Raw genomic sequence first — 23,028 nt, forward strand, 5'->3', positions numbered from 1 at the left:
ACACACCGGAGGAGGCAATCAGGAGAACACCCTCCGTGTTGTTGCGTGGTTTTCTGCAGGAAGGAGGCATGAGCTCAGAAGCACAGCATGAAGAACTGCGGCGCTAGGAGATCCCTTTCGCATGGGATTCTGGGTATGCAGTGTAGCATGGCCCGCGTGAGCGTGGGCTGGCTGCTCTGTTGCCAGGGCGGTACAGGCATTCATTATAAGCCACGCTGATCGATTCTGTACTCTACACATGCAGCCTGTTGTATGATTCCGCCAGAGCTGCTTGTGAGAAGGTGCTAGGATTTAAACCGATCCCTTTCTGTATCTATTCCAGCACCAACCAACTCAGACACACGCAGAGGGGCCAGTACAGAGTGAGTTCAAGGCCAGCCTGTGCCACAGAAGGAGATTCATCTCAAAGTAAAAAATCATAAAAACCAGAGGCTGGGGAGATGAATGAGTGGAAGAAATACTTGCTGTACAAGCATGGGGGCCAGAGATGGGACTCGCAGTACTTACTTACATAGGATGCTAGGAAGGCACGGCAACCCATCTGTAAACCCTGGTACCCAGGAGGAAGAGATAAGAGATCCCTGGGGCAAGCTGACTAGCTAGACTGCTTGGATTGGTGAGCCCCAGGTTCAGAGAGAGACCCTGTATCAATAATAAGTGGAGAACAATCAAAGAAGACACCAAACATATGCATCCCACATGCTTACGAATGCATGTGCATATATGCCTGCACATTCATGTACCTACATACATGTGATTATAAACACAAATATCTTTTTAAAAAAAGCATAACAGGCTGGGTGAGATAATTCAGTAGGTAATGAGCTTGTTATGCGACAACGAGGACCCGAGTTAGGTCCTCAGCTCCCACATAAGAGATGAGCATGGTTGCATGGACTTGCCATTCGAGTGCCCAGGAGGAAGAGCCCGGCAGATCCTTGGAGACCAACCAGACTAGAATAATTGGTGAGTTCCAGGCCAATTAGGAATCCTGTCTCAGAAAACAAGGAGGTTGCAAACTGAGGATTGACACCCAAGTTGTTCTCTGACCTCTATGTGTTTGCATACCTCAACATAAACACATGCAAACACATTAAAACAGAGCTGACAGGCAACCAAACAAAACCACGCTAAGGAGGTAGCTCAGAGGTAGAGTACCTGATTAGAATCCCCCAGTGAGGGGCTGGTGTGTGGTTGAGTGGTAGAGCCCCTGCCTAGAATCCCCCAGTGAGGGGTTGGGGTGTGGTTCAGTGGTAGAGCACCTGCCTAGAATCCCCCAGTGATGGGCTGGGTGTGGCTCAGTGGTAGAGCACCTGCCTAGAATTCCCCAGTGAGGGGCTAGGTGCTGTGTATTGACAGTAGAGCACAGCTTATGAAGTCCTGGGTTCTGTCCCCAGCAAGCACCGCAGCTTGGGCTATGCTGTGGCACTCCCGTCTATTTCTAAGATTTTATGCGTGTCGCATGAACAGGATGGAACTGCCATCTATTAGTGCCACTATGCACTGGTTCCCAACGCATGACGTAAGTCAGGAGCATTTTCTTGACACCCCAGCAGTTGGCTGACACCACACACCCTGCCCTCCCTTCCCCCAGGGCTGGAAGTCAAAGGTTTCTGTTCTCTGAAGCTTGGGTGTCCCCATGAGTGGGGAAGGTGTGATGACAGGTGGGTGTGGCAGAGAAGCTACCTGTCCAAGAGACACTAGTGAGGATGCCAACCTGAGGCCTGGGGCTCTGTCTGAAGTTCAGTGTCTTCCAGCCCCTGTCACCTACCTGCATGGCTCCTTCAGGAGCTCACTTTTCTTCCTCAGCTCTGTTCTAGCCTGAACATCTGCAGACACCAGGTACCCTCCTGAAGCCTCCACACAGGTAACTATACAGGGTCCAAGCTTCAGCCTCGCCAACTCTGAGACTTTGAATAGAAACCTCGTCTTTCTCCCTTATCGGTTGGGATGTTCTATGAGCTCAGACTCCATCCAGGAAGTGAGGGCATTCCTCTACTCAAGGACAGTTATCCTGGAGGAGGAGTCTTGCTATTCATGGCCTCAGCACCCCTGGCTCAGTAGAAACCTTTATTTACAGACTCCGATGACTGAACCTCCAAGTCTACCCATGGGATTTACTCCAGCTCTGCCTCAGAACGAAGGTGGAAGACTGCACTGCCAACCACTAAAGCAAGGGGTTCCCCAGGGTGCAGCTATCTACCGGAAGCGAGTTCCAAGGCGCACAAGTGGCGGGTCACCCCAACTCACCTGGCACTGGGAAAGCAGCTCAGTTTAAGCCTGGCCAGGCAGGCCTAGGGTACCGACACAGAGCGGGAGGCCCTAGCCTCTGTCAGGTGAAGCCGGAGATGGCTCCTCAACACCCTGGAGGGTGCAGCCTGGGTGCAGAGCAAGGCTCGATGGCAGAGGCCCAGCTGTCCTGTCCTCAACCCGAGCGGTGCCCTGCAGACAAACACACATTCCACAGCCATGAGATCAGTGGGCCTCCAGCAGGAGCTCAAAGACCTGTCCTCACTTGCGATGGCAGCAGGTCAGATCGTCACAGCTGGAAACCCAGGGGATTGTGTCCTAGGGCCAGTAGGCCTGCTGCAGCCTCAAACTGCCCATGGCTTGGTATGTATGAGGTGAGAGGAGCCCCAGGCTGGGCCAGTTCCAGCCTGCCAAAGGATGACCACTTTCCAGAGGAACTGGGGCCCATCCCCGGGTGGCCCACAGGCTATCTTAGAAGTGAGAAGCCTGAGTATCTGCCTTGTCAGCTGACACAAGCTACTTCCTTCAAGGCTCTTCAGGGCCCCACCCCGTGGCCTGTAGCCTGGCCCCTCTCCAGACTTGGGCCCCCCAATAGTCTGATGCTTCTGGGTACCACTGGCTCTCTAACATCCCGTGGCCATCACACCCACCTGGAAAATGGTCTTGAGCAACATTGGGCTCCACACAGTTACTCCAGAGGCCTTGTGGCAGGCAGTCCACTGTCTCCTGACGGTCCAAGGCCCTAGCCTTACCCCCAACAGAACAGCAGTGGGCCACAGTGATGTCCTCTGCTGGAACCTGACTCTGTCTTGCTTCGAGGGACCTTGCTTGGCCCAGAGACCTGAGCTACTCACAGCTTAGGAACTGTGCCCAGTAGGGTCCACACCCTCTTCTTGGCCAGACTGGACAGATGCTACCCAAGGCCAGGACCTTGCCACAGAGTTCTATCATTAACTTCAGGACAGCCATTTTCCTTCTATTCTGAGAGGAGAAATTCCAGTGTATGCTGAGTTCAAAGGATTCCAGTAGATGATTCTTCCAGAACAAGTGTGGCTTTTACCACAGGCCTGAGGCATGGCTACCACTGGGTTCCACAAGATTGGGGGAGGTGTGAGGAGGCAGAGGACCAGGATTGTGCTAAACAGAGGTGAATTCCCAAGAGTCCAAGTGCCTGGCTGACATGTGTGTGTGTGCGCACATGCATGTGTGTGTGAGTATGTGCGTGTGTGTGAGTGCACATTCATATGTGTGTGTATGTGTGTGCACATGTATGCGTGTGCATGTGTGTGAGTATGTGTGTGTGCACATGTGTGCACATACATGTATGTGTGTATGAGTGTGTGTGCGTGTGCGTGCATGTGTATATGTGTGTGAGTATATATGTGAGTCTGTGTGCATGCATGTGTATATTGTCTGAGTATGTATGTGTGCGCGTGTGTGTGTGTCTCCCAAACCTTAGCCAGACCATTTTCTGCCCGCTTCCCCCCTAAGCTAGCCGATAAGCCTACCAGCTTTCCTGGCCCCTATTTCTGTGTGCCCCTTTCCTGCCCTAAATCTTTGCACTTGCCCTCCGCCTGCTGCACCTATCTCTAGGGTTCATGCACCATCTGGTCCCCATCATTCTGGTCTCAGTGAATGGTTGCTTCTTTCCATGATTTTCTGATCAGGAGCCATGCCTCTCTCCTGGGACACCACATCCTGTTTTAGGGTAATCTTCCTATCTAGGATGGTCTTGCCTATTGCCTTTCTCACCTGCCTTCAACCCCTATGCTGGTTCTTCCTCAGTCTCTCCCTGTACCCTGTCACATGCCAGGAGCAAGGAACTTGTTTGGTGGTTGAATGAATGACGATCAAACTGGCACCGAACTCTTTGCCTTTTCCCGTGTGTGTGTGTGTGCGTGCATGTGTGTGTGCGTGTGTAAGCACCAGCAGGTGAATCTATGTGGAAGCCAGAGGACAATCTCAGGTGCTGTCCACTCTTTTGAGACAGGGCCTGGCGTTTGCTGATTTGGTTAGTTCACCTGGCCAGACGCCACAGAGGCTCACCTGTCACTGCCTCCTGGAGCTGGGATCTGAAGTGCATGTCACACACACCACACTTGGTTTTAACATGAGTGCTGGAAATGCAATTTTAGGTCTTTATGCTTGGGCCGTGGGCACTTAAATAAGTGAAAATTTATCCCCTGCCCTAGGTGTTTGTTCTCCTTGGTCTCATCAGGTATCTCACCCACACACATTCACACACACACCCTCACACCATTTTTACATATGTGCAATGGATACCACACACATTCACATTGTTGTACAATTGTACAACCATCAAACCATTCACCACTGTCCATTTCCAGAACTTTCTCATGCTCCCAAGCAGAAGCTCAGTCCCCACTGAACACCTGCTGCCCATCCCCCAGCATCTGTCTTCCCATGCTGTTTGTGTGTGTGTGCCTTTATTGACTCTTTTTTTTTTAAAAAAAATACTTTATTTTATGTGCATTAGTGTGAATGTGTCAGATCCCCTGGAACTGGAATTACAGACAGTTGTGAGCTGCCATGTGGGTGCTGGGAATTGAACCTGGGTCCTCTGGAAGAGCAGCCAGTGCTCTTAACCACTGAACCACCTGTCTAGTCCACCTCTCTGCCCCTACCCCCATGCTACTTTCTACCCATGGCTCAGACTCCCTTAGGAACCTCTCACAAGTGGCATTCATTTTCCCTCTCGTATCTGGCTTACTTTGTCTGATATTGCTTCCTCAGATTCATTCATGTTGAATGGATGTCTACAGGAAGTCTTCTAAGACTCCGTTCTAACTCTTAATCATCTAGTCAAAGCCTTTTCCAGTTTCTTCCCAAAGATCAGTGTCCTGAGGCTAACCTCTGAACCAGCCGTCCTGTGTTTAGGTCCCGTCGCTAGCTGTGTAACTTCAGACAAATTGTCCAACCTCTCTGTGCATCTTTAAAGGCAGAACGGTCACAGCCCCTGCCTCTGAGGGCTATTAGTGAGCCAAGGGCCAAGGAAGAATAGAAATACTTGTTGCTGTGTGGAAGAGGCTGCTGGTGTCCTCACATCTGACCAGATGTGATGGAAGTGGGGGTTTTCCCAAACTGTGGGCCCTGGGGTTTGAGGAGAGAAAAGGTGGTGAAGACTGGGTTTGTTCCAAGGTAGGCACTGCTCAGAACCCTCCTCCTGCCTGTCCCCACGTGGCCGCAGTAATGTGTGGCCAGAGATATAAATGTGGATAAGATTCATGACCCCAGCCAGGTGGCTGACTCTCACAATGGAAAACGGTAGCACATGTATGTCCCCTGGGAAGGCTGGGTCGGAGCTCCAACACTTTCTCCTGTTGCAAGTGACAGTGTGTCCCCTCCACCACAAGGTTCTAGGCTGGATCTGCAGGAAGAGGGAACATGCCGTTCCAAGTGCCCAGACCTCAGCCAGGATACTTAGGGTGGCAATGCATTCCTGTGAGCTTTCCCTGAGAGAACTTGTAAAAAGTAAGGCGGAGATTTCCCTGGACACAGATTCGACTAGGATGGGCAACCAGTGGTCTCCAGGCATTTAAATATCTCAGTCTACATTGATGTGACCCCCAAAACTGAGGTTGTAGACTCGTGCCATTGTGTTCCATTTTGCCTGAGTGCTGAGATCACAGGTCAGGACCCTACATTTTAGTAGCAAGCACATTACTGATAGCCCATCTCTCTAAACTCTACTTGCATTACACAAAATAATTTTTGTGTATGTGTGTGTGCATGTGCGTGCGTGCGTGTGTGTGTGTGTGTGTGTGTGTGTGCATGCACAGATGTGGAGGCCAAAGTGCTGTTCACATTAGTCATTTTGAGACAGAGACTCTCAGTGGCCTGGAACTGGCCAAGTAAGGCTGCACTAGTGGTGATTACTGGTCCACATTGCTGAACCAGGCATTTACTTGGGTTCAAGGGACAGAATTCTGGTCCTCATGCTTGTGTGGCAAGCACTGCACTGGCTGAATCATCTCCTCGGGTCCTAATGTATTGCAAAATATGGAAAAGATGTTTATTTGAGGCCAGTGAGGTTGCGCCATGGGCAAGGGCACCCGCTGCCTAACCTGATGACCCATCCGTCTTCGAGCTCTGGGGCCAGTGTAGTGGATACAGAGAACTGACTCCACAAGTTGTTCATGGAACCCACATTCCTCCTACCCATGATAAATACATAAATGCAAAAAAAAGTTCAGCTCCCTAAAAAGAGCCCACACATCACTGAATGGACCTCCACTCCCTGCCTCCTTCCTAGCTCGTTTCCTGGGGAAGACCCTTTTTGCTGCTTCTAGCATCACCTGCCGATGGAACTGAGGCTGCTTTTATGCTTTCTATCAAGAGAACCTCACAGTGCACACGTTGCGTCACCTCAGCAGCATCCCCACCGCCTGCAACAGGTACAACATGTTCCCTCCTTTCACACCTTGTAGGATCAGGGTTGTTTCCTTATTGGAGCCTGAAACACTGTGAGCAAATGTTGCACACGGCAAGGGTTCCTGTGGGCGCGCGCATCTGCACGCTTCTGTGGGTGCACGCACGCATTCTTGGGTACATGCTCGGCTCCCAGTACTGCTGAGCTTCCAGCTTTGCTCCATCAGCCAAAGGAGGGTTCCTTGCTCCGGATCTCTCCCACGCCTGTTCTTGCCCGTTTTCATTTTAGCCATCGTGGGTGCACGGTTGTCTTGTAGGGGTTCCCAAAGGAAGTTTTTGAATTCACACATCTTATTTTTCTTTCATAACTGTTTTAGTTGTATAGAAAAACTGAGCAGGAAGCATCAAAAGTGCTCATGTTTGTCCCCACTCAAATAGTATCCCTTCCTGTCTACAGCTTGCAACACCCTGTAACAGTGATGAATTGTATTGATACATTGTTGCTGGGGATGGTGGACCACTTTGTAATCCAAGCACAACCAAAGCTAGGAGATCTGAGTTTGAGGCTAGCCTGGGCTATATAGCAAGACCTTGTCTCATTCTGAAAAAAAAAAAAAAAGGTTGGCCTGTAGCTATAGAGTGTTTGCATGACATCCTGGGTTCCATCCCTGGTGCCACTTAAACTAGGCATGGTGGCACATGCCTGCAGTCCCAAACTGGTGGAAGAAGAAACAACAGGAGTTTAGATGGCTTTTTCATACCATTGTACCCACCATTGGTTACAGCACGGTTCAACCACACTGCATGTGCCCTGCCTTCCCCTGCTTTTCCTGGACTGGTGGTGACATCTGTCCAATCACCATTTCCAAGACTGTCCCCCAAGAGACTTGAAAATGCAAATCAAGGGAGCTGTATCCATGACTGGATGGTTAAGGGCACTTGCTGCTCTTGCAGAGGACCCAAGTTCAATTCACAGCACCCATGTCTGGCAGCTCACAGCCACCCATAACTCCAGCTTCCGAGAATTCAATGCCCTCTTCTGGCCCTGCAGGAACTCACGTGCACATATATGTACAAAAACACACACATATACATAAAAATTAAAAGTGCAAATCAGACCGTGTCGTGTCTCTGCTCTAAGCCTTAGTTGATCTATTAGACATCCAATAAATATCAACACTTCCTATTTTTTCAGGTTCTGTTTGTCACCACAGTCATAAGGACATCGAGATGATGTGTCCTTGCTTTCCAGAAACTTATAAACTAGGAACAGTGACTAACAGACAGACAAATGAATGAGTTTCCACATGGCTGCTCAATGAGATGCAGGGTATTAGAGACCATGGAAACAGCTTGATGCGTGTCTGTGGCTTCCCAGGCAGCTGGAGGACAGCAAAGACCCGCAGGAGTGGTTCTCAAAGTGCTATGTGAGTTTCTTTTTTTTTTTTTTTAACCTTTCATTTTCTCTTTCCTTTCTATAAAACAGGGCACATTTACTTCTTTTGTGTGAGAGGCTGGGCATGCTATGTCCACGAGGAGGCAGGAAGATAACCTGCAGAAACCAATTCTCTCCACAGAGTAAAATTTGAGGATTAAGCTCAGGTTGTCAGGCTTGGTGACAGGTACCCTTACCCACTGAGTCATCTCACTGGCCTCAGGCCTCTCACATGCCGGGCCTCTGCCACCAAGCCACAGCCTCAGCCTCCACTGGGAGATTCTAGGCAGGTGCCCCTACACTGAGCCACACCCCAGCCCCTCACTGGGGGATTCTTCTAGGCAGGTGTCCCTACAGTGAGTTGTATCTCTAGTCTTCTTTTCACTCTTCTTTTGAGATGGAGTGTGGTGGTTTAAATGAGAATAGCCCCTGTGGCTTTCTATGTTTGAATATTTTGGTTGACAGTGGGTGAAACTGTTTGGGAAACATTAGGAGGTGTGGTCTTGTTGCAGGAGTGCATTTGAGGCGTCAAAAGACTCCATTCTCAGAGTCTCTCTCTGCCTCCCGCTCGGGAATCAGCAGCTGAGCTCCCAGCTGTTCTTGCCACCATGCCTTCCTTGTGTCAGCATGGACATCATGGACTCTATTCAACCCTCTGGAAATGTACGCCCAATCCAACGCTTCCTTTTGTAAATCGTGTGGGTCATGGTGTTTCATCACAGCGACAGAAACTCCAAGTCACAGGGTCTCACTAAGCTCCCCAGGCCGTGTTTGAATTTATTCCGTAGCCTAGGCTGGGCTTAAATTTGTGATCACCTTACCTCAGGCTCCCAAGCGGCCTGGATGACAGGCCTGAGCCACCAGGCTCAGCTAAAGTGTGACTCCATTGAATTCTCCTATGTGAAGATATTCCAGCACAGCGAGAAAACACCCAACAAAACAGAGGGAAAGAAAGCTTCCTTGGCTCAGGGTCTCAGAGGGCTCAGTCTGTGCCCTTGGTTCTGAGCCCCTGGTGGTAAGGTAAGCCATCACGGCAGTGGGGAAATGTGCCCGAGGCTGTCCACCTCGTGAACAGTGGGGAGTGGGGAGGGAAAAGTTTTTCAAAGGCCGGTCTCCGGTGACCCCTTCATGCAGCAAGGCCTCCCTCAAAAACTTCTGTTATCCCCCAAAACAACCACAATAGCTGGGATTTGAGCCTGTGAGGAGCCCCATCTTCAAAGCATTGTTTCTTTACAGCTGGGCTTGAATCTAGAGATCTCTGGTCCTGCATAGATACATTTTGCTTTGATCATGAGGGTGGGAATCAGGCCAGGCATGGTCTATAAGGCCTTTGTTCTTGGTGGTGAGCTATCTGGGCTCTCTGGTTACTGTTTAGGGTACTTGACTGGTTTGAGACTAGGTATGCCCCCTGTTGCTTCTTGGGGCATCAAGGGTTGCTCCAAGTCCTGTGATGGCTCCTGGGGAGACTTCTGCTTTCTGGGGGGGGGTACATCCTGTGGGTTCCCCACTCTCGTGGATCCCCATGGGTGCAATCCACGTTTCAAAAATGGGGAGGGTCTCAGGCCCCTGGCACCAAGGATGAGTGTTGACTGTACTGAGTGAGCCCCTGGTCCCCAGTTTGCCAGGTGTGCCTGGCAGGGTGCCCACTCTGCCTGTGGCAGGAACATGGCCCCTAGCTACTACTTTATCTGCCTGGGTTAGGGAGCAGGTAGTGCCAGTTAGGGGCCCTCCCCTGTGGGGTATATTGCATGTCAGAAGCCTATATCTTCCTGCTTGAGGCTCCTGGGGGTTCTGGACTTGGAATCCTGCCTTGCTCACCTGTGTTCTTTCTGGTGTGTAGCCATTATTTGGAGGAGGGGTGAGCAGGAAGGGGCGTGTACCCAAGCCTGGCATCTCTGGGCCTCTCTGCCTCAGTGTTCTCACGTGGAGGGATGCAACTGGTGCAAGGCTATTGCGTGTGAGCATATGTGTGCGTGCACATGCATGTCTGTATGCATGAGTGTGCAGGCAGGAGATCCACCTTGGGTGCATAATCCTTGAGACATGGTATCTTCTTTGGACAAGGGACTCACTGATTCTGCTAGGCTAATTACCCCTCAGTCCCAGCAATCTTCCCCTCTTTGCTCAGAACTATGATCACAAGAGAGCGCTACCATGCTGGCTTTTTGTGTGAGTGAGGGGGACCAAAGGGACCAAACTCAGCTCCTTCTGTTTGTATAGTGAGTTCTGTATTGGCGCAGCCATCGCCCTATACACTCTTCGCTACTCTTTCTTTCTTTCTTTCTTTCTTTCTTTCTTTCTTTCTTTCTTTCTTTCTTTCTTCTCTCTTTTTCTTTTTCTTTCTTTTGTTTCCTTTTATTATTTATTTATTTATTTTGGTTTTTCAAGACAAGGTTTCTCTGTAGCTTTGGAGCCTGTCCTGGCACTCACTCTTGTAGACCAGGCTGGCCTCGCACTCACAGAGATCTTTCTACCTCAGCCTCCCGAGTGCTAGGATTACAAGTATGAGCTACCATATCCAATGGGACAAGGCTTTTCTTCCCAGGATCTCCAGTCCCTAGGAGAACCCAGGGGATCCCTCCCTCCTGCCTAGGAGGCTGGAACATGTCTTAAATCTAGTGTTGACCCTAGCTCTGCATGATCCCCTAGAGGGGCCTAGTGAGCCTGGATTCAGGTCCTGGAGCAAAGCCATTGATCTGGGACACACAGAGGGGATAGGTGGAGATAGGGTGACTTAAGGAGCCAGACAGGAACAGGGTTTTCAGGAAAACAAACATGATTCATTCAGGGTGGCTTGTTCCAGGTGGCTGGGAGAGCCTCCCCCTTCCTGCGTAGGTCCTGTCTCCCAACCTTATTCCAGAGAGGAGTCTGGCCAACTTAGCCTCACTTCCAAAGAAGGCCACTCTCTGTAGCTCCCACTGCTCAGTGGCCCAGCCACACCTGTAGCCACCAGTTCCACTTCCCAGGGTTCACGCTGAGAGACTGAATAGCCGGAGTGTAGGCTGTAGGGATCATACCCTAAGACCATCCCCAGTAAAATTGCAGGGGCAAGAGAGGCTAGTTGGTGAGTTCCTCTCTTGTGGGGCAGTCAGGGCTCCATGGAGATACTTGGACTGGTCCTCATGGCTGGTGGCTTGCTTTCTGGCCCACCTTTCCCCACTTTAGCTGCCTAGGACCACACCCCACCACAAGGTTTTTCTCTGGCATCTTTGCCACAAGATTCCTCTCTGGATAGCCAGGGTAGGACACATCCCGGCTCTCTAGGTGGGTGGGAGGGAAGCTTTGTTTCTCCTAGAGACTGCAGATCCTGAGAAGAAAAACCTTGTTCCGACTGAGTATGGCAGTTCTTTCAAGCCCAGCACTTGGGAAGTTGAGACAGGAGGGTTACCGCGAGTTCAAGGCTTCCGTGGGCTACAGAGTGAGTTCAAGGCTTGTGTTGGCTGCACCGTGAGACCTGTGGTACCAAACAAGCAAACAAACAACAATAACAAATAAAAAACAAAAACAAAACAACAACCACAAAAGAAACAGAAATGAAAACCTTGACCATTTATGCCTTCCACCTTACCCCCCCCCCCCGCATCTGTGATACTGTTCTCACAGTTCATGAGCTGGGGTCCTAAGACACCTGATGTACCCCCATGTGGTAGTAGGGTCATTACAGATGTATTTGGTTTAAATGGACTGTTTCTGGAGAAGACAGCCCTCACACTGTGTCCAGTGTCCTTATGAAAAGGGGAAAATTCGTGTGTGTGTGTAGACAAGAGTTGGGTGGGGGCACTTGGAATGAGTCCCTGCAGAGGGAGGGGAGACAGGAGCCCAACATCCAGCTGACTCATGGGGTGGGGCCATCACCTCTGAAGTGGGGAGCCTCTGCTTTCTGACACCTCCCTTTCCAATTCCCGGGGTTCCTGTGTCCGGGCTGAGCCCTTCCCTCTTCCGGAAGATGCTTATCTTAGCTCAGGACCCAGGGCTGCTCAGTGCTCAGGGCTGAGCAGGCTGCCTGCAGCAGGGAGACCCACCCTGGGCTCCCAGCCCTGCCTCTCAGAGAATGGTCTCTCAGCAGGGGACCAGCTCAGCGTCCTCTTCCCATCCTCCTCTTTCCTCCCTTTGCCAGGGATATCCTTGTCTCTCTCTCTGGTGGACAGTGAGCCTTCCTCCTTGGGTCAGGTCCTCTGGATTATGAATCTCTTTTTGTACAAATTGGGAAGCTGGAACCAGGGTGGGAAAGGGTAGCACAGACATATTCAAGGTCATCAGCAGCCATGTCTAATGGCCGCAGTCTGTCACCTTTGGTCTGCCACACACCACAGTTAAGCCCCGAAACCTGTCGTACTCTGTAGGCTGTGGCCGGGTCTGGGTGAGGCCTTCTGGATGCAGTGGCTGCTGTAGAGGAAGCTGGTGCCTGGGAGCCGTTTCAGAGCCTCAGACCTCACTTCTGTGTCCCTTGGTGATCTGTTCAGAACTGTAATATGGGGCCACGCACAATTTGACATCCTTCCCTGCCCTGGGTACCACAGGGACATCCATTTGAAGTCACAAGCTCCCCATGGCAGGGACATGAACTGCCCAGGAGCCATAGAAGATTTAAAAGGAAAGCATTCCACCATCCTAGGCAGAGATCAAGTAGACTTCCTGTGCCCCCTTCCCTAGACCCGCAGGACCCAGTGTTCTGCACCTGGGAGGGTATGGGGCTGCTGGCCTCGGAGTGCCATGAGAGGCCAGGGCCAGCAGTTTAGCCTAGCACTCTCCTCTCCTGAGGACCCGTTTTGAGTGTCCCGGGGTCTGACTTGTCAGTAAGAACTGCCTGTCACCGACTTCACAGTGTGTAGATGTCATGGCCGTGGCCAGAGCCCCATAGTGAACATGAGGAACAAGAGCTGCCCATTGCGACCTGGGAAGGAGGCCAGAAGAGGCTGGTGGTCCAGACCAGGAACACCCAGATGGGCAGATCAGGAGCTCTGCTTGGAGAGCGTGGACACAGACTGAGAGTTGGGTAAGGAGGACAGAATCCAGCAGGAGTCTCAGCGCTGTCTGTCAGGCCCGGCTCTACTGAGTACTGCAAAGGAGCCTGTGGGGTCTTCATCCCTTGATGGGTTAGTTTGCCCTCATTGCCTATCATGCTATACCATAGGCCAGGTGAGGTACAAAGAACAGAGCTCACAGAATTACAGGTCCAAAGTCAAAGGGCCTCATTTTTATATTCTCTCTCTCTCTCTCTCTCTCTCTCTCTCTCTCTCTCTCTCTCTTTTCTTGTGTATGTGTGTGTATAGATCAGAAGATAGTCTTCCGTGTCCTTCTCAGGTCCTGTCTATCCCAGCTATTTTTTCGTGTGTGGATTTGAGCTATTTTTTTTAAGACATAATCTCTAGCTTGAGCTGACTGGTCTAGATGGCCTAACCAGGGAGCCCCCAGGAATCCATCTGTCTCCACCTCCCCAATGCTGGTATAGCAAGAACATGCTACCAAGCCTAACATTTTTGTGTAGATTCCAGGAATCAAACTCAGGGCCTCATGCTCTCTCAACAAGAACTGTACCAACTGAGCCATCCTCCTAGCCCTTGATAACCTTCCTGTGGGCAGAGTCCTCAGGTGCTTGGCTTAGGGTCTCATATGAGGAGAGACAGGAAGTATGTGTGTACACACGTATGTATGCGTGTGCCTTTCGCTGTTCTCTAGTCTCAAAGAGCCAGCAGGATTCCACCACAGGGCTTCACCCTGATGATGGAGAGCCCTCGTCGCTAACTCCCTGAGACCCCGTCTCTCGTCACCAGGGTGGGATTCAATTCCATCCCTTCTTCCTCATGGGGATTTTGTTGCTGTACACAAAGCCTGCAGACACCCACCCTGTGTCCATAGTATAGCAGTCCCTATATCTAGGTCCCCCACCCTCCTAGAATGGGTGGGTCTTTGTCAAGATCCCAGGGATAAAGCCATCAAACAACCATGAGCTTCTGAGTCCCAGACAAGACACATGCCAGGTCTTGGGGACACCTCCTCAATCTCTCTCTTGGTTGGATACCCAACCAAGTCAAGTTTTCTTGACTGGGAAATGACTCCTTGTTGGTAGTAGCGGTGATGGCAACAGTCACTTACTACTCCCTACGCTCTGGTCCACGAGAATTCCCTGGTCTATTTTCCCACTGACCTAATGAGGTAGGCATGTTATTTTTCCATTTCACAGAGGACAAACTGAGGCCCCAAGATGCTACTTGCTCAGGTCACATGTTGGCTCTGGGGCTCTGGGATCCCCCAGGAGTCTGTCACTCCCTGTGATGATCATTATTGATGGACACATTGACAGGATCTAGAACCACCTAGAAGTCATACCCCTCGCCATGACTCTGAGGGACACTCTAATTAGGGTAACGGAGTTGCAGACCCACACTGAACGTTGGCAGTATTATCCCTAGATGGAATACAAAGGAGAAAGTGAGCGGAGCATCAGCATCCATCTCTCTGCTTCCTGCCTGTGGACGCAAAGTGAGCAGCTGCCTCATGCTCCTGCAGCCATGCCTCCCCTGCCATGATGGGCCAAACCTTAGAACTGCGAGACACAACAAACCGTTCCGGCAGGAATGAGACCAGCTGCTCTGATGACCACTGTACTATGGGTTCATACCCAGTTCTAGAGTGGTACTGGCTTCATCACATTACCCGGCCATGCTGAGCATGTCGAATACCGTCACTGTCTTCCACAATTCCTGTGGCAGAGGGTTAGGTGTGGGTGGTGGCTGAGCATGCCCAGTAGCCCCATGTATAGACAGATGCCCTCACAGAATGTCCTCTGCTGAGCCCAGGCACAGAGAAGCTCGGCCCTGATGGACGGCCACTTGGCTCCTTGTGTGTCTATCATGGGGTCACTCTTCCCACCCAGGCTGACCAGACCCCTTAGCCTGTCCAGCTGCTCCTGTGATATGGGCCCACACAGACCTGCTTCCAGCCCTGCAAGGACCTCCTCCTTCTGCGCCCGCTCATAGGTGGAGCCCACCTTGTAGAGACATCTGTTTCCTGTTCCTTAAGAAAAGGCTGTGGCTCCTGAGAGCAGAAGGCCCATCTCTCACCTCGTGCCAAATTGGAACCTGGCCCTTAGGGTGGGGTGAACAGGGACTGCTTGTTTGTCTCCACCATGTTCTCCAGAGGGGATTCCCACCCGTAGCTGGGCCTCCCCATGCCCATTGTCTTTCCAGGAGCAGGGCATAGGCTGGTGTGGCCTCTCTGGCCTCCTGGACTGTCATTGCTGATTAGTTTTCCTTTTGGGGTATCAGTGGCAGACCCTCCTAGAGCACTGAGGACCTGTGTGCTATCCTTAGTCATGACCCAGGCTACGAGGTCCTCCCAGCAGGGCTTGGACACTTACCAAATGCTGTAGAGTTGGAAAACTGAGACCCTGGGAAAGACAGACAGGCAGGCAGACAGCTAAGGTCAACACCTTCACTCTACGTTGAGCTTTTGGGCACTGGACCCAAACCAACAAACAACTAAGGTAGCCTGGCTGCTATGACACATTCTGGTGCTGTTGTGCACAGGGCAGGGATGTTGCACTGAGGACTGGACGGTGAAGTCAAGACTATGAGCTGAGTGTTGAGCAGTAGGCAGAGGCAACCAGGAAGAGCCATTACGATGGGAGGGAGAACGTTCCAGTCAGTGAAGACCTAACGGAAGGCTCTTGACATGAGCTATAAAGCATGGTGCCCAGGAGCGCTGGAAATGGGCTTTTGCATTTGATATAATTTTAATTAATTCAAGGTTTAATAGACAAGAGTTGTGAGTAGCTTTATGACTGGAATGGTGTCCTTGATGAATGAAGTTGGTGGGCAAGGGTGCTGGGGTTGCATGCTGCCCACCCATCCATCCACCATCTACATACCCACATACTCACTCATCTATTTACTCATAAACCATCCATCTATCTCCCTACATATCTATGCATTCATCCACCAGGCCATCCATCCATCCACCTAAACACATATCCACCACATGCCAATTTGTCTTTCTAGCCACTCATCCATCAACACATTCATCCATTCATTCACCCTCCCATCCACCTATCCCTCCTTCTATCCAACACTTCATCTCTCCATCCATCATCCACCTAATCATCCACTCATACACCAACCTATCCATCTACCCATTTATCTAGCTGCCCGCCCATCCATCCATCCATCCATCCATCCATCCATCCATCCATCCATCCTTCCATCATCCATCCATCCATCCACCCATATACCCATCTATCCATCTACCCATCCATCTAGCTGCCTGCCCATGCATCCATCCATCTATCTTCACAGCCTCTAGTGAGACCTTATCTACCGGCTCTGAGTTAAGTGCATCTCATAGCAGATTATTGATTCCATTGCTCAGACAAGGAGCCTGAGTCTCCTAGTGGGGAAAAAACTTGCCAAGGCTACACAGGTCTTTTAATCCCAGCCTCTGTGTACCTTGCCTTCTTGCCAGGAGTGCTGGCAACATTCCCCATCTTCCTCCACTGTCTCATTGTTCCCTGAGGTGCCCCAGACTCTCTGTATTGCAGAAGTGACCTTCTGTCCTCGCAGCCTAAGCACTAGGCTGGCTTCAGAGCAGGCATGAAGCTGCAAATCTGAGTCGTCAGTGCAGCGACCCCTTCTACCTCTGGGCTGTGCCCTGACCTGTAGGAAAGACAGCAACAAGCGGATGTGCAGCCAGGAATTTCTGGGACCAAGAAGGGGGTAGGCTGGGTCCGGGTGAGCAGGGGCCTGAGGCTGTGATAGGGAGTGAGGGGGCTGACTGGCGTGCCCTAGCTTGCATTGCAGATGCCTGGCCAGGCAGCCTCCCTCCAGCTCCAACACGCTGCCTCCTGTCTGTAGCTCCTTCCTCCTGTGTGTTTAGGCTGAGCACCGCTCCGAGTGCAGACAGAGAGACCGCCCGTCCTGCTTCCCTCTCTTGGGCTTCACCTTCTCCATCCAGACCTGTGTTTCATTCCCAGCTGGGAAAAAGGGGATGCTTAGCCAGTAGCCATGCTCTCTAGCCAGCTAGCCACATCCTGTAGCCAGCTGGCCACATCTTGGGGCGCCTCTGATCTACAGTCTCCAGAGCCACTCTGCTTTCTCCCCAAGGCCCCGCTGACACCGAGGGAGACCACATCCCTCCCAGCCTCCACTTTCACCTTCCATGCCCAGTCACCTTCTGGTATCACCGGGCCACACAGGCTCCCCTCCAGTCTAGACTTCCCCTTTCCATGCTCACTCTGGTGATGTCCTATTTCCCCCTCCCTGGCTCTGCTTAAATGATGCTTCCTCTGGGGAGATGGAGACCACAGCAGCGGGTGGTGGGAGCCACAGCAGGCCCTGGGTAAGGGGAGAAGCATCACAGAAGAGTGTGATCAGAAATAGAATACATAGTCTCACCTTGGCTCCTCACAACGACAGGGTTACACCTTCCTGGGAGAAGCGGGCATCTACAGAGATTCCCCCATTGGGCCCCAGGCACTGCCTTTAGTTGATGGGTGTTGGTCTCCCTTTCAAAGGCACCGGCCTCCCTCCCTTCTCCTCTCCCAGCTATCCTTCAGGCTCACCATCTTCTTTGGATCTTCTCCTCCGCTGAGGGTTTTCTCAAGGCCAACGTTGCCTTTCCAAGGGTGCAGACATAAGGATAGTCAATGAGCTTCGTAAATTGAGGCTCATCTCAAGAACAATAGTGCAACCTCGTAGGCTAGCCTTTTAGCTGTCATGCATCTTTCCAGGAGCACCACACAGAAGGGTAGGTCCAAAACCTCCCCCCGCCTTGTCCCTACATGGTCCTCAGTTTCCATGCCTGTCCAGTGGTCCAGTCTGTAGACCCTTTACTGTAGTAAGGGACTTACTCGTGGGTCCCTTTCAGGTTTGAGTGGTCAGGTCACACTAAGGACTTGCCCAGGGCTTGTCAGCCCAGGGTTCTAACCTGAGGTATAAGAGTTAGAAACGCAGTCCTGGCCTGAAGAGATGGCTCAGTGGTTAAGAGAACAGGTTCAATTCCCAGTACCAACATGGGAGCTCATAACTGCCTGTAATTCCAGTTCCAGGGGGCCCAACACACATGGCAAAACAGCAGTGCACATAAAATAAAAGTAAATAAATTTAAAACAAATGCAAAAAGAGTGAAACTCAACCCCTTTTCAGCATGTCTACCCCTGTGTGTGTGTATGTGCGCGCGTGCTAGTGAACGTGCACTTTATATGTTACGTGTATTTTATGTGTGTGCTTGTGTGTATGGAGTCCAGAGGGTGTGACGTTGAATGTCTTCCTCTATGGGTCTCCATCTTATTTTCTGAGAAACGGTCTCTCACTGAGCCTGAAGCTCTTGGATTTAGCTAAGTTAGCTGGCCACGGAAGTATAGGGATCCTCTTGTCTCCACCTCCTCCGTGCTGGGATTACAGGAATATCCTGCCACAACTAACTTTTCCTACGGAGTCTGGGAATCCAAACTTCAGTTCCCACGCAAGCACTGGACGCTCTGAACCATTTCCCCAGCCTCGGCCATCTAAACTTTAGACACTGCCGTGTGACGCTGCCATCTACAAACGTGTTGACCCACCTCCCTGTCTCCCTGTCGCCCTCCTGGAACCAGTTTTGGGCCTCTCTGGGGGCTCCTCCTCCATGCCTGGCTTGGGTACAAGCATCCTCTGTGCTGTCCGGCTGGCTTGGCATGCAGTCATATGAGTTGTGCCACGATGACCCGCAACGCCAGGGATCTGAAGCCCTGCGATGGTTGGCTGTGTCCGCTCTGAAGATTCAGATCAAAGCAGAGGGGCGCTGGGCAGCCCCAGTGGTCCCCACCATAGGGCCGTGGCCGAATGGCCACAGAACACCAAAGGCCTCAAGACGCCACATTTGCTTGCCCCCGGGGGACATTGGTGAGGCCTGGGGGGATGGGGCACTCCTGAGGCCACTGTCTCACCGCAAAACCGCTTGTCACACATGAAACAGCGGGTTAAGAGTTTCCTTTTCTATTTTTACTGTGGAATTTGCCCTGGCAAAGAGCATCTGGTTTGGGAAAAAAAGACTCTTTGGAGCAGCTTGGCTGGAGATGAAAGGGGGTCGGGCCTCTGCCGCCTCAGTGGCATGCTTTTCACTGGGTCCATGGCCTCTCCGGCTGCAAGGTCGATGAGGGATCAAAAACCTCATTATCGCCCGTTTTTATTAAGCAGTTAACCATTAAGAAAGCGGTGGCATAGGGGCCAGGGTAATGTGACCGACCAGGGACCACTCAGCCTTTGCAATCCCTTTCCTGAACCTTTGTGTGGTGATCATGGGAGGTACAGTCAGGACTAGAGTTAAGGTAGAGGCTGCTGTGGGCTTCTCTGCTCTCTGAATGGGGCGAGAGGAGTGTGTACGACTTATCAGTGCTGGACCCCGCCTTGCCATCTCTGAGGCTGAGCCTCTGGCACGTGTCACCATTGAGCAAATCCTGGCCAGGGGGAGAAGATGCAAGACCAGTTAACGATAGACAGACAGGAGTGAGTGGCCTAAGACTGGCCATTGCTCAGAGAAAGTGAGGCTCCTAGAGAGTCCCGAGGAGCTGCGTGTACATTGTGGTGGACCACGTGACTCCTAGGTGAGCCAGCCTCCCCACCATGCACCATCCCATGGGTCCTTGGTGCCTGTTCTCTGGAAAAGGGCTTTAGATGGTCCAGTCAGGCTTACAAGAACAGCCTGGGGACACGAGTGGACAGTACTTTTCTGAGCAGTTCAGACTGTCCTAGAGAGAAGGAGGCTAGTGCCTTCGAGAGGGAACCAGAGAATGGGTGGAGGTTGCCAGACCTAGGTGGTTCAGAGAAGGACAAGGGCCCTCTCTGGAGCATGTGCACCATGGATGGTGGGAACACTGCTGTCTCCTACATAGAGGTTGTTCAGGGCTCCCTGAACCGACGATTTTAGGAACAGGGTCTGTTTGTAGGAGAGACATGCATTTACCACCGCGCAATACTGAAGGCAGCTTCTCCAGTTCCCTTATTTCTGCAGAACCTGCAGCAACCACGATGGGCATGTTCTTCCCAGACAGAATGCCAGGAAGTTGGGGTCTCTGCACAGCGAAAGGCAGGGCTTGTCCCTTCTAGTGTACCTGCGTTCATGTTCATATCCTGAGCAGAGTTGCTGCTAGGGCTGCAGGAAGCATGTTCTACAGCCACCGGGGGCTGAGTAGCAGCTGTGAGGACCTGTGTGAGCTGCAAGGGCCTCTAAAGAGGGCTGTTCCAAAGGATGAGCTGTGTCCCTTATCCACACAGGCATATATACATGCACACATTCACACACACCTTAGCACTGTGTACATACACACCATAACACATGCCCTCACACGTACATGTGTACACATGCTGCCATAAAACATGCAACAAGCGCACACAACTGTGCAACCCTATCTGCACATGCATACATGATCACCAACAAGAGCATGCACATACATGTACTATCAAACTGCACATACATGCCCACACATATGCTCCTTCACACACACATATTCATCCATACCTGTGATGAACTAGCTAGCATACCACATTTGCCCATGTGTATGCAAGTACTCAATGTTCACCTGCTTGTATATGTGCATATATGCAGTCACAGACCACATACACAGAACTGACAATTATGTGAGTGCGTGCACTATCAAACCATGTTTATGCTCACATGTATGCACACACATGCTCACCCACATATGTGTGCATACATGCACAAGTACATCACGTCTTCATGGTCATACACATGCACATATGGTGTGTATTGATATTTATGAGGTTTGGGGGATGCAATAGCGCAGAAAGAAATTCCAAGCTCCGTGCTCACCTTTGCCCACTCTGCAAGGATGGACACAAAGCATTCACAAATGGAGGCTGCTACCCAGAGGCTCTTGGGAGGTTCCACCGGGGTGTGAGGTCCTATGCTTCCTGGAGTTGAAGTCTTTGGATTGACACCACTCTGCAGTCCACAGCAGATGCCCTGTACAGTAAACAGTTCACATGGGTCCCAGAGTGTAGCATTCAGGCCACCTAGGAGCTGTCCAGGGTGACAGTGGGCTAAGCTGCAGGCACCTCCTGGACGGAGGACAGGTCAGTGTTAGTTCTGTGTGGCCCTGTGGCTCCTTGTCCTCCCACTTTGAGACTCCCACGTGGTGACAATCATTGGCTCCTCAATCTGGGAAGCTGTAGGTGCAGTGCCTACTCTAACCTTCTGGTGAGTTTTCTGTCTTCCTCTGCTGAGTCTATTGCATATGGTGAGGTTGCTGCTGCCAGGAGGTCACCAGGGGTCATCCTCACCCAGGGCTGCAACAGCCTCCAGTCCCTGCTAGGTAGTAGCATTCACTTTTCTTGGCTGGGTGGTGGTGCACACTTTTAATTCCAGCACGTGAAAGACAGAGCTAGGTGGACCTTTGAGTTCAAGGCCAGCCTGGTCTACAGAGTGGGTTCAAGGACAGCCTTGGCTACATAGAGAAATTCTAATTCTACTATTTTGACTGGTGAGCAAGTATCACAGGTTGGTGTCCCCTCACTGTCTCCGGGGTATCTGTATTATCTATTTTTTTCATAGCTGTGACAAAATACCCAACCAAAGCAAATTTAGGAAGGAAGGGCTTATTGTGGCTCTCAGTTCCAGAGTCCATCAAGGTGGAGAGGTGTGGCGTCAGGAGCGTGAGGCAACTGGTCCACAGTCAGGAAGCAGAGAGAGAAGGATGCTGGTGCTCAGCTCACTTTCTCCTTCTTATTCAGTTCAGGACCCCAGCCTATGGGAATGGAATCACCCACCCACATTTAAGATGGGTCTTCCCGTCTCAATTAGTTTATTCTAGAAACTTCCTCATAGACATGTGTAGAGACTTGTCTCCTGGTTGATTCTAGATGCTGTCATAGTCTCTGAGCCCTGAGTCTTCACTGGGTTTTCAGGGAATATGGAGAAGTCACTACCACCTTCTGAGACCCTCTGAGACCCACAGCCTTTCATATGATGGGGCTCAGCAGTCTGAACCCCAGGTCAGGAAGCTGGGATTCTCTGGAGGCCCTAGAGCCTATGGGGACAGAGGAGAGCTGTAGAAAGTTGATGATTGTCTTTCTGTTCTCCCTGGGGGACACAGAGATGCAAGTCAACTTGAGGTGGATGGGAGTAAGGGGGATGCACTCCACACAGAGTGATTTCTGGCCAGCTGTCAGCCCCTGAGCCACAGCCTGCAGAGGATCTAGAAGGGTCAATGCACTGTCTCAAGGGATCAATGTGGGAGCTCAGTGCTCTTGACCTTCAACGGACACACTGCTGTCCCTCCAGAAGGAGGTCTCCCCAACTTTAAGAAGATGTAGCAGTCGTCCTGGTAGCAACTATCAGAACGAAGACACTTTCTCTTGAGCACGTACCACGTATGGAGAATAATACAGTGGGGTCCTCAGGTTTCTTGACATTCCCTCAGAGAAGGAGGGTGGGGAGGTCATGAGAGCCTCTCCCGAGACCACAGCCACTGCCTGCTGAGCTCTCCTCAGCTGTTTGTAACTCCATTCCCATTGCCTGCAGTGATGGGAGTGCCAGAGGACACAGAAGGAAGAAAGGTCACAAAGGAAAGCTAACTCCATCTGTGTCACTATAGGGGTGGTGTCATTATCCGTGTTTCGGGGGGTGTATTTTCAGTGGTGTGGCTGCTTTGGGATTACCCACATTCCTGAAGATCCTCATAAACTCACTGGTTCACTAAGCTAGATTTGGGAGGGCTCGTATCTTTGGTCCGTTGTCAGTGTCCTATTGGAGGTGTTCATATCTCATCAGGGAAAGTCACACCTGAGCAACAGAGAGTTAATGGCCCAGTGATGGAAAGAATGTCTATAAATCAATGATAAAATGCAAGGGAAGGAATGGGAGAGAGGAAGAAAGATGAAGGACAGTGGAGGGCAGGGAGGTCTGGGAAGCTCACCTTCATTTTATAAACTTCTCCACCACTCCCCCTCTTCTGGGGCCACTGC

Source organism: Alexandromys fortis, unplaced genomic scaffold (genome assembly GCF_014885135.2).
Source record: "Alexandromys fortis isolate MF-2015 unplaced genomic scaffold, M_Fortis_MF-2015_v1.1 scaffold_144, whole genome shotgun sequence".
NCBI classification, from domain to species: Eukaryota; Metazoa; Chordata; class Mammalia; order Rodentia; family Cricetidae; genus Alexandromys; species Alexandromys fortis.